Below are 13063 nucleotides of genomic sequence, written 5' to 3' on the forward strand. Positions count from 1 at the left end.
ACTATCGCCGTAAAGTAGCAAATACATTGATGCTGGAGTGAATTAAGTTAACACTCCCCCCCCCACACACACACACACCCCATTACCTAAATTCCCAAAAAAGACATAAAATATGAATAAAATCGTAAAGTATCGCTGTAAAGTTGCAAATACATTGATGCTGGTGTGAATTAAGATAACGTTTTACACCTGAAAATAAAATGTATATTATTATCATTATTATTAGTAGTAGTAGTAGAAGTAGTAGTATTATACCTGCTCACACGCACACATTCGGCCTCAGCAGTGTCACAATCCTAAAGTTACCATAGCAAATAAGCTGATGCTGATGGAAATTAAGGTAATATCTTACATCTGAAAATTACATGTTCGCATAATTGATAATCATTTTACCTGTTCAGACGCGGTTGTGACCTCTCGCTCTGCGCAGTTCTCAAATGGTCCTGAAACTGGACTTGAGATTGGCACTTACGCTGTGACGCGGTTCTGACACCGCGAGCTCCGCCCACTGTTATGTACATACTGCATTTGCCTTACACAACAGACAGCGAACGAGAGGCACGGGTCATCTGACCAGCCACTGGCCACCGGGACTACCAGGACGAGGCATCACATCGGCTCAGCAAGGTGAGTTTATGTTGTTGGGCTTTCCTTCTCGGTTGTTGTTATTAAATCAACAAAGTCATGCACATTACCCCAAAGGTCATAAGCTTAGTTTTTCTACATACGGACGTTTTTTCGCCATGTTGTTGCAGGGACAGCCTCGGTAGCTACAATGTAATAACTTGTGCAAAATCCGCGAGGAGTCAGACAGAGTGCGATAATAGTTTACTACTTTTAAAAGACGTATTCATTTATTAATGTATCGTGTCTATGGTGTTTCTACACATAGATGAATAAATGAATAGGTCCGCGTTGCTCATGCGCTCCGTGTGTGCCATGAGCCATGCGCTCCGCGTGGCTCACGCTCTCCGCGCGTGACTCAGGGCGCACTAAATGCGCCCAGAATCTAATACCGATAGTCTTTAAATTCTCGCTTCACGTTGGCTCAGCAAGGTGAGTTTATGTTGTTGGCCTTTCCTTCTCGGTTGTTGTTATTAAATAAACAAAGTCATGCACATTACCCCAAAGGTCATAAGCCTAATTATTTTACATACGCGACGTTTGTTTCGCCATTTTGTTGCAGGGACAGGCTCGGTAACTACGATGTAACAACTTGTGCAAAGTCCGTGAGGAGTCAGACAGAGTTAGATAGTAGTTTACAACTTTTAAAGGACATATTCATTCATTGATTTTTCGTGTTTTATGGGTTTTTTTGTTGTTTTTTTTACCCATAGATGAATAAATGCATTGGTGTGGTGCGCCGGCCGGAGCGCGTGGCTCAGGGTGCACGATGTGGGCCTCCAATCTAATCCCGAGAATCTTTTCAATCCAATGCTAACACTGACCTTGATAATCAAATCATTGTCATTGTGATCTTTTAATTTTCTGGACCTAGTTTTGTCAAATCGTTTTGCTGATGTAGTTGGGGTTTTGCTTTTGTGTAGTGTTGCAAATGTCAGAGAGACACAGAGAGAGCTATTTAAATTTAGTCCGTGGAGTGATCTCCAGGCCGACCCAACCATCTCAATTCATCTTTAATGGTCAAGCTTAACTAAAAGCAATGCGTGAAATGATTGTTGATTCATCACAATGCGGGTAAAAGCTGCAATCAATAGTGACATTGATATTAAGTAACACCGGCCAGCCCCGATGTCTAGCATGGGCTGTTATCAATGGGCAATGTGTGTATGTATTGAGTGTGTGTCGTGTAAACTGGCCCCAACATGTTTACATGCTGTGCAAGGTGTTACTGTTTGTGAGCTTGTTTGCTGTTGGGTATCTTTTGATTAGACGTATTCATAGTAGAATATGATGTCATCACTTTTTTCTGTCTTCCATTACAAACGCAGCAGATCGAGATGATGTCGGCTCCCGTGAGTCCCCAATTATCTCCCCTACAACAGACCCCGGACACCACGGACACCGACTTCCTCAGCGTTGCGTCAGACAATACCGAATGTCTCCTCGCCGAGCTGGGCCACCACAGCGACATTGGGGGATTCCTTCACGCCGATTTCCGGCTCCCCATACACTGCACCAGCCCCACTAATCACCATTGCCTCAGATACACGTACGACATCGACGGCGTCGTGATGCATGTGCGCCACATGAGGGATTTATTTGCGGACGTGTGCTATCTGAACCTGCCCCTGGGGAATGCCAAAACGCCGAAAAAGCAGTATAGCTACTTGAAAAAGAACGTGTACCTGCCAAACTGTAGTCCAAAAGGCATAGCGGCCCTGAAGAACAGCCTCGGACACAAAATAGCGGACGTCGCGGGAGGCTACGTCCTCACGCTTTGCGCTGTCCCCAGCTGCCTCACAGAGCCAGACTTCAGGCTGCAAAACCCGAGTCTGTATGCCCCTCTTGCGGCCGAACTGCTAAGAAACGTGACGGACGAGTTTTGCCGACACCTGAATAACCTGACACCGATGGACATGTCGCGCCCCACGGTACAGAAGCAGGGCACTACCAACCTGGCCTATTTCCGAGTCCTCAGGGTGGATCAACCCTTCATTCTTAGCCTCCTGGACAAGGCAGTGGAGAAGGCCAACAGCTGCTACTTCTTGACCGTCATCGCCACCCTTGGGCAGTTTGGCCAGCGGGACACTGACATCCTGCAAATCAGCGACTTGGTGTCCCAGGATTCAGTGGTGTCCTTATCAGTCCACCTTGCCATAAAGGTGCTGGCTGGAGAGAGGAGGACACGCATCTCCTCCTCTCTCGTTATGGTCTGCTTGGCCTGATTGGCATGAGGGGGTCACTCTTTACGACACTGGGAATGCACGAAACGTGCAATTTCCAGTCAAACTTGAACAATCTAGGTATGGACATAGGCCAGGACTTAATGAGCGTGCTGTCAAAAACCGGCAAAGTAACTTTCCTCCAGCTCTACGCCGACGCTCCGCACATTCACTACAGCCAGCCATTCAAACACCCCGTGAGTGGGGTTCTGGTAACTTGTGGCTTGTCCCACCCAAATTTCATAACCACCCTCACCAGCAGGGCACACACGTACCTCAGGTACGTCCGGGACCTGAGCCGCCGCCTGGCGTGTCAAGTGGCATGCCGCATCGAGCAGGTGGTGCGTTTTGATGGCAAAGATGTTCCCTTTGACATTAACCCGTGGGACTATTTCGATCATTCCGCTCTGCAGAAGCTTTTCCTTGACCTTGCGCTGCTGGTGCCCTTCCAGGACAGAGAGGAAGGCCAGGGTCTCCTATCCACATTGAGGAATGTTGTCAACCACCTGGCCGGCGTCCTGGGACAGTCCTTGCGAGACAGCGAGGGCGTTGGCAGGTACCACGCTTCTTGGAAAGCATTTCAGGCGGAGCTGGCCCTGGAGGATCTCTTCTTCGGCCATCCCTTGTCAGTCCTTGACAACACCCTCAGTGCCAGCCTGGGAACCAGCACAGTCAATGAACGTAGCGTGAGCCACGAGAGGGGTTTCATCGGGCTGGCACCCCACAACAGCGCCAGTCTGGAAGAGTCCCCGCCTCCCCTCCATCACTGGACCAGGGACGAGCTACAAAAAACACGCATCCAGAGGATCTGGGCACTGTGTCAGTGTTTGGAAGCTGGACCGGCCGTGCTTGGGGCAGCCCTTATAAGGGTCCTGCTGGGGGATCTTTACGACGATCAGCTTCCCTGGACCTCCCTTAAGGCAGACACTCCCCCTGGCAGGCTGATTGGTGCGACCGATGTCAAGAAACTGGCCGAGGACCTCGCCAACAAAGACAGCTTCCCAGTCCCACACACATTCAGCAGGGCGCGCACCCTGGTGAGTGAGGCAGGGCAGGATGTGGTGGAGTGCCTGGTCCAAGGCTTCACCGCTGAGGCCATCATCTTCTTCCCAGGATTCAAATTCACAGACCTTCGCAGCACCAAAAGGATCTAGTGGAACTACAGGGACTGGATTCAGGTCAGCCACGGAGATCAGTCCATCCTACAAATGTCTCACGTCGCCTCCAACACACTTCAAGTTCTCTCAGAGATTGAGCGGCGCTCCCTCTGCTTTTCAAAACACCTGGAGGTGTACCGAGACCATGGCATGCCTTGGATGGCAACAGTGTTACAGAGGCTCCCGAAGGAGATGAAGGGAGGTTTGCTCCTCAACACACTCACCTTCATCTCCTGCGTTGCTTTGATACAGAATGGAGCTTACATTGACTTTGTACACTTGAAAGAGCTTCTCCTGCAGATGAGCCTGGGAGGTGTGTCACAGGCCCGACTTCAGCAGCTACTCATCCTGGGGAAATTCAACCTGGAAAAAGTGAGAAATGTCAGGATCTGGAGACTGCATCCGTCTGTCCCGTATAAGGTATGCATTAGCTGGCCTGTCCGTGTCATTCCACAGCACTTGTTTTTGATATGCTATTTGTCTTTTTTATCTATTTACATCTTTATTTCTTTGTAGTAGTAGTAGCTGCTCTTTTTATCTAAAGCATCCTGTGACTTTGTCTTTTTTAAGCTGCTGTGCAAACGAAGGTGTTGTTATTTCTATTGTCATTATAACAATGCTTGTTGTCGTCACAGCTATTGTCGTTCATATATTCTTAACAGTTGGAGAAACGTGTGACCCCTTTGCCATCCCTCCGAGCACCTCCCAGTGAGGCGACTAAGTGTGTCCAGCCCCTGGAAGATGTCCAAGCGGTCGATGACCAGGATGAGATAAGGCCCGCAGCGGTGCCGGCTGCCACGTGCTTGCCGGCCAACTTTCGGCAGGAGTGGACCGCAGATGAGGAATCGCTCGTTCCCAAAGAGTCCCAGGTCACCCACAAAGTTGCATACCAGGAATACATCCAAACATGCAGGAAGAGAAAGTTGCCAGTAAGAACATTTGATGCCTTCAAGCGCAAGGGGCAGCGCCTGATGACTTGAAGCACACAAAAGATAGCTAAGAAAAGAATGTGCTGTTGCAATGTTTGAATTTTGTATTTGTATTTTTTTTGGTATGTATATATGTTTGTGTGATTTGCTGTTGCAATCGTTGCCTTATTTATTGTATAAGTTCAAAGTAGTTGATGTCTTCAAGCGCAAGGGGCAGCGCCTGATGACTTGAAGCACACAAAAGATAGCTAAGAAAAGAATGTGCTGTTGCAATGTTTGAATTTTGTATTTGTATTTTTTTTGGTATGTATATATGTTTGTGTGATTTGCTGTTGCAATCGTTGCCTTATTTATTGTATAAGTTCAAAGTAGTTGATGTCTTCAAGCGCAACAGGCAGCACCTGATGACTTGAAGCACACAAAAGATAGCTATATAGCTATACATATATATATATATATATATATATATATATATATATGTATATGTTTATATATATATATGTATATGTATATATGTTCATATATATATATGTATATATATATATATATATATATATATATATATGTATATATATACATATGTATATATGTATGTGTGTGATTTGCTGTTGCAATCGTTGACTTATTTATTGTATGAGTTCAAAGTAGTATTCAATTATCTCCACTGATGCCACGGTTGATGTCACACAATGCAACGGCAAAACATTTTCCTTCCTTTTTTTCATTTCGTCTATTGCACATGCATCATCCGCTGTCGCTTCCTCATGAATGCAGGAAAGCTTCTTGCTACCCAGCTCCTCCTTCTTCTTCTTATTGTGACATATTGTAGCCTCTGTGGCTAACCGTGGCATCAGTGGAGATAATTGAATACTACTTTGAACTCATACAATAAATAAGTCAACGATTGCAACAGCAAATCACACACACATACATATATACTGTACTGTAACTAATATATACCAAAAATAAGTTTATATATATATATATATACATGCATATATATAATATATATTAATATATGTATGTGATCGTGTATATTGAAAATGAGGAAAAATAAAAAAAAAAAACCCTCACATGGACTCTGCCTTGACGAGGCGTGAGGGCTTAAAGCCTCTGTGATCCTCTGGTGTGTTTCAGAATCTCCAGAATCACAGAGGCCAAACCAAAGAGTCCACAACATACAGCTAAAATTAAACTGAAATTGCCTCCCTGTTTTGCAACAATGCTTCGCAGTTTCATGCTTCTGTTCGGCTGTCAGGCGCACGATTCACATTGTCATTTTTAAAGGTGGACATGGAGAGAAGTACTGACACTGCCACAGCAGCTGAGAGGGAAGAGCTGAGACGCAGCAGTGTTCCTGTATTCCACCGCGGCTTCTCCGAGACAGGTGCACCAGTGCTGAGAGACAAGGAGGTCAGTGTGAAAACCAGGGATACCTTAGTATTTTGATTTTAACTCAAAACCCAATTTAATACCTGTCTTTTAAGGGAAAATAATAACAATAAGAAGTAAATATACAAAAACACACACACACCACGACCACCATGAACTCAAGTCCACAGCTCCAGCTGTTTTATTTTGCAGAGATTTTTGGAGACAGCTAGAGCTAGAACTAAAATAACTTAGTTTAACATTTAACATTTAAGTCAATTTTAAGATTCCAGGACAAGTGGAGACAAAAAAGACATGTAAATGATCAATTTAAGATCATACCATTTATGCACACATCAAAAACAAGCGAATAACTCTCATCCATCTGACATATGTCAACATGAGATATTGTATCTTGGCAAGTGCAGACTTATTTGCTGTGTCTCTTGTATTATTTACCTGAACACAGTTCACGAATTTAGCAGTTTGTCTGGCACATTCTCGACGGTGATGCTCCTGAATGGCTTGGTGCGCACAGACGACTTCTTATTTCTAACATAGAGGTCAGCTGTGACACACACAGCCATTCTGGATGCAGTAAACACATCCAGATTTCAACAGGTAAGTGAAACAGAGAACTGCTTCGATGGTATCACAGTATGCAGATGCGATTTATTGTTAGGGTTAGTATGGCGGAGGAGAAAAACGACCAAGATTAAAGAAACTCAAGTTGGATGATGTTTTTTGCCAGGTTCATCTGAATATAGGTAATTGTGAGAGGTGCCTGCTGGACAGAGGTAGTCCAGAATTGTAGAGAACAATGCAGCTCATTTCTGGTTTCTAATACAGTATGAGATGTGTTGTTTTCAGCCTTTCTGGATGCAGTCAACAGCTCCAGCTGTTTTATTTTGCAGCGATTCTTAGTTTAACATTTGTTAACTCAATTTTAGGACCAAAATGACATGTAAATGATCAATTTAAGATCATCCCATTTATGCACACATCAAAAACAAGCGAATAACTTTGAACACAAGAACATCCATCTGACATATGTAAATATGAGATATTGTATCTTGGCAAGTGCAGACTTATTTGCTGTGTCTCTTGTATTATTTACCTGAACACTGTGAATTTAGCAGTTTCTCTGGTGAATTACGACTTTTCAGAGTGGCCCGAACCGAAAATTACGCGTGTGGGGGAAAAAAACAATAAGAAAACAGGTCTACTGGTGTGAAATCAGCTCTAATATGTTCTCATTTGTGCATTCTACAAGTACCAGAATGTGTGGCTTGTAAAGCATGTATGGTATGCATATTTAATGCATTCAAACATTTGCTGTGTATTCTTTGTCTCCTCTTATTTGCCGACAGCAAAACCTGGCAGGAGTATTGGAGAAAGATGAACGTGTTGGTGTGGTTAATGGACGAGAGGAAATGGTGGCAGTCTCCAGCATCAGCTCAACTACTTCCACTTTTCTCAAAAGCCTCCTTATGGTGCTGGATTACCTCTTCACGGACAGAAGCAGGTCAGAGACAAATACGAACATGGAATCAAACTACTGTATCCGGCAGCGCCACCCATGAACAGTTATACTTACTGCTGAATTGCAACAGGTAAGTAAAACAGGTAACTGCTTCCATGGTATCACATGCAATTTATTGTAAAACTTAGTGTATGTATATGTATATGTATATATATATATATATATATATATATATATATATATATATATATATATATATACATACACTAAGTTTTACAATACATAGTTTTACTATATACATATATATATATATATGTATATGTAGTTACAGTGAGTAACCTCCACATGGGCTCTGCCTTGACGAGGCGTGGAGGCTTAAAGCTTCTGTGATCCTCTGGTGTCTTGAAGAATCTCCAGAATCACTAAAGCTAAACCAAAGAGTCCGCACCATACAGCTGAACTTGAAATAGCAATGCCTCCCTTTGTTCCAACAACACATTCAAGGTTTCATGCTTCTATGCAGTTGGCACGATTCACATTGTCATTTTCAAAGGTGGACATGGAGGGAGGCACCGACACTCTGCCACAGCAGCTGAGAGGGAAGAGCTGAGACGCAGCGATGTTCCAGTATTCCGCCGCGGTTTCTCCGAGACAGGTGCGTCAGTGCTGAGAGAGAAGAAGGTCAGTGAAAAACCAGGGACACCTTATTATTTAGAGGTGAACCTTGAATTTCTGGGACTAATTTTTTTGTAGTAAATGCACAATCAAGCGCAACAGGCAGCACCTGATGACTTGAAGCACACAAAAGACAGCTATATAGCTATATGTATATATATGTATATATATATATATATATGTATATATATATATATGTATATATATATATATATGTATGTGGTCACCTGTCTCCACCTAGTGGACAAAAGGAGGAATTGAATCATGAAATTGTAGATTTTAGAAGCACACCACTTACAAACCATGAAAAAGCAGTGGTTTTTCACCTGAAATGAAATGGAAATGCAATAAATGGAAGCCAAAGACTACTGTTAGCGGAAGTCAAGTGTTTTAGTGTTTCATCGTATAATCATGTCCAAACTGTGCCATACTTGACTCGTTTCATCAGCTCAGTGTCCCTGGTAGTATGAAATGCATTCCGTGTCACCTGCAATGTTTGTCTGAACCCTTTGTTTCTCAGATAAATTAGTTAAAGAAAAGACAGTGCCTATGTGTTTTTCACTGTTTTTTGCCACCCTCTTTATGTAAATCTAATGTTAACAAGACTTCAAGGCATTTTGCTTCTCAGCAAAAACGTTTATTTAAAACACAGTTCCAAGTAACAACAAAAACAAATGTGAATAATAAAAAGCAAACAACAGCAACACGTATGAACAATATAAACACAAACAACAGCAGCAATAACAAGAACAAGTATCAAAAAAACAAAAAAAACATCAGCATCAATCAAATCAGAGCAAACACTGTGGCCCGCAGTGGACGGCTAATGTGGGTCCCCCTTCGTCTCTTCTGGTAACTGTGTTGTGGAGGAGAGGGGGAGAAGAACAACAGAAACAGACAAAAATGTATTGTTATCTCCCACCTTATGTTGAGTGGTTGCAGTATGCCTGGTCAGAGGTGAAGAACAAACCAACTCACAATACTAGCAGTAATAATTACCATTTAACAAGTTACATAAGCAACCTGCTAGTTGTGGTTGCTTAATGAGTGAAATTGGCTCAGCCCTGTTTAAGAAATGAGAAGTAAACTCACTGCTTCCAGAGACCAGCCACAACATCTCCTGTGTTGCCCAGGAAAAAAAGGCCCTGGCCTGCTGCAGCTCGCCCCAGCCTCCTTTGGAGTGAGGGCCTGATGCAGGTGAGATAGGCCGCAAACCACTGTTGGTGGGGGGGAAAAAAAATTTGTCAGGATGTTTCTTTTCAAGTCAGTCGTCGGTGGAAATGGTTTTCTTCACTTAAAGGTACAAAACACACAAGCAAACAAACAAACAAACAAGCAAAAAACACTCAACTCACCCTCTCCAATGCTAAACTGATCACAGCTTGCTCAAAGCTGTCAGAGAAGGTGATTTTTTTCCCAACGCCTGGGGTCACCTCCCTGGCAATCCAGCCACCGAGTTCCGCCCACTGTTAAAGGTGAAAGATTCCTGTACGTAGAAATTCGTATGCATTGCCTTTGCCTTACAGGACTGGCAACCCTGACCTGACGAGGCACGGATCACTTCACCAGCCAATGGCCACCAGGTTAACAGTATTTCATAGAAGAAAAATAAATAAGAAAAACACACCTGGTAATATGTAAATTTAGGATTTCTACAATGTTTTAATTTTTTATGTATTAAATAGTAGTTCATGTTAGTTATATATATGTATATATATTCTCACCACTATCACTGTGTCCTGTGGCATCATCACATGTGCTGGATTCATCACATTTGCTGCAGTCCGTCTCCCAGGATATTTAAGCAAGCTTGCTCCCGGGGCAGTGCAAGAGGTCATCACCTGTGCGCCTGCAGCACTTGTGGTGTTTTCTGCTGCGTCTTTGCACAGCCAAGTGTGGCAGTTGCAGTATCCATTAATAATAGTTTGTTTTGTAGCCTTTGTTATGTCAAGTATTAATTTCGTTTTTGTGTTTTTATTGTTTTTCTGTTGATTGACATTTTGTTGTCATTTTTTTGTTTGTTGTTTGCCTTTATTTTTACAGATGAATCTTTTTCTTTGTGTGTCTCTGCAGATGGCCACGTTTCGACCCTATTTGGGTCTTCATCAGGCCAGGAGACACAAGGTAAGTATGGCTTTTTATATGAGGAGATGTTGCCCCTTCGAGCTGTGATGCCAAACTGACTTTTATCTTCCCTGTTTCCCTTTTGATAGTCTGTGTTTTTAACTTGTTAACTTCTTTCCTTTTCTCTTTCTTTTTTCTCCTTTGCTCCTATATATACATATAGATAGATAGATAGATAGATAGATAAATAGATAGATACATAGATAGATACATATATGTGTCTCTTTGTTTAGAAGGTGTGGCTGAGACTGACTTTCACAAATCTAAACTGTTTTTAAATGTGGTCACCTGTCTCCACCTCGTGGACAAAAGAATCCTGTGTGTGTGTGTCTGTGTGTGTGGTTTGAGATGTTTTGGACTAGTTTGTGATAGACATCCATTTCAGTGTGTTCATTATATAGCATTCACAGCTGTATTTTGCCACGAGTCATGTGGCTGAACTGTAAGTTGTCAAAAGGAGAATCATATGAAGGTCACTGGCAGACTGATAAAGTGTAATTCAAACTTAAAGGTGTACAGTGTGTCCCAGCAGTCCAGCTGTGTTGCATTTGTGGTGTTTTTTGCTGCGTCTTTGCACTGACAAATCACTGAGTGTGGCAGTTGCAGTGCAACTCCACGTCCACAGGGTGTCGTGTGAAGCACCACCAACATCACCTGTGCTAAATTCATCATATCTGCTGCAGTCGTCTCCCAGGATATTTAAGCAAGCTTGCACCCGGTGCAGTGCATCGTATGTGCTTTTGTCTGTTGCAAGAGAGGTAGATCATCACACAGCATCCCCAGCAGATGTGATACAGTGCTGCTATTGAATCCACATCATGAAATTGTAGATTTTAGAAGCACACCACTTACAAACCATGAAAAAGCAGTGGTTGTCCACCTGAAATCAAATGGAAATGCAATCAATGGAACCCAAAGACTATAGTTAGCAGAAGTGAAGTGTTTTAGTATTTAATCTTGGACATTACCTTTGTTTTCCCTTCTATAATCTTGTCCAAACTATGCCATACTTGACTAATTTCATCAGCTCATCTCAGTCTTCAGACAGCTGGTTGGTCCGCCTGCCTGGTCTGGCTGGGTTGGAGGAGCGACCTGCAGCCCACACGGCCATTTGTGTCACCTGCTCTCTGTCTTAAGCATGTACTTGTATATTCATTCACTCCTTCATTGTTGATGTGTTTGTTTTTTTACTTTATTGTCCTCACTGCTTGTATGGCAACATATTTTTTCATCCTCACATCTGGTAATTACAATTATGCCACATGTCATTATGGCATGTTTCACATGCAGTGAACATTTTTTATGCAATCCCTTCTCCTGGAGTAGCAATGTTTGTCTAAACCCTTTTCTCTCTCCAATAAATGAGTTTAAGAAAAGACAGTGTCTTTGTGTTTTTCACTGTTTTTGTCACCCTTTATGTGTCCATCTAATGTTAAAAGACTTCAAGGCATTTTCCTTCTCAGCAAGAACATTTATTTAAAACATGATTGTAAAGAACAAGAACAACAAAAACAACAACACGTGTTAATAATAAAAAGCAGCAACATATATGAACAATATGAACCACAACCACATTGCCAACTGGAAAAGTGTCGGCCATACTGGTCGGCGCATTAGGCCGCGCTTTCGTCTCTTCTGGTAACTGTGTTGTGGAGGAGAGGGGGAGAAGAAAAACAAAAACAGAGAAAAATTTATTGTTATCTCCCAGCTTATATTCAGTGGTTGCAATATGCCTCGTCAGACTAAAGAACAGTCCAACCAACAACTATCTAACTAATACTAACACTAATAATTACCATTTAACTTTGAGTGATATTGCCTTAGCCCTGTTAAAGAAATGAGAAGTACACTCACTGCACCCAGAGACGTTCCACATCGGCCCAGGGATCGGCCAAGGAATTGCCTCTCGTGTTGAGGAAAAAATGGTCCTTGCCAGTTGCAGCTCTCTCCCAGCCTCCTGAGTAGTGTGCGTCTGATGGCGTTGTGGTAGGCAGACAACTACTGTGGGTGAGAAACAAAATGTCAAGATGTTTTTCAAGTCAGTTGTTGGTGGAAATGGTTTGTTCACTCGAATGTAAAAAAAAACACAAACAAACAAAAAACACTCAACTCACCCTATCCAAATCCAAGCCGATGACAGCTTTCTGTGAGCCATCCAAGAAGCTGATGGTTGTGCCAACACCAGCGGTCACCTCCTTGTCAATCCAGTCAGTCAGCTGTGATGGGGGATTACTTTTGAAGGTAAGGATACAAAGAACTTCAAGTGCAAGACACTCAAAGTTTCAGGGAAACAGAAACCCTTTGGATGGAAAATTGGAATCAATGCACGCTTACTTTAAATTCCTGCACCGACCTCTTGTGTCCATCAGCACATATTGGTAATACATTTTGGAGTCAGCAGACATCTGCCTTCCCTCTTTGAGCTTTTGGCAGGCTACCTGCATCCAATTTCTTTGCTTCTCCCGCATGTGCTCACAG

At 42.9% G+C, this 13063-nt stretch overlaps 1 long non-coding RNA gene across 1 annotated transcript; it reads right to left on the reverse strand.

Annotated features, from left to right (window-relative positions):
* Nucleotides 1-9171: 9171 nt before the first annotated feature.
* Nucleotides 9172-9894, reverse strand: LOC115578109 (uncharacterized). The gene is made up of 3 exons (XR_003983376.1): nucleotides 9817-9894; nucleotides 9554-9678; nucleotides 9172-9317 (listed from the first exon to the last, which is right to left on the reverse strand). It is a non-coding gene; the product is annotated as an uncharacterized LOC115578109 (long non-coding RNA).
* Between the last annotated feature and the right edge of the window lie 3169 nt (nucleotides 9895-13063).

This window comes from Sparus aurata, unplaced genomic scaffold, assembly GCF_900880675.1.
Source record: "Sparus aurata unplaced genomic scaffold, fSpaAur1.1, whole genome shotgun sequence".
Classification (NCBI taxonomy): Eukaryota; Metazoa; Chordata; class Actinopteri; order Spariformes; family Sparidae; genus Sparus; species Sparus aurata.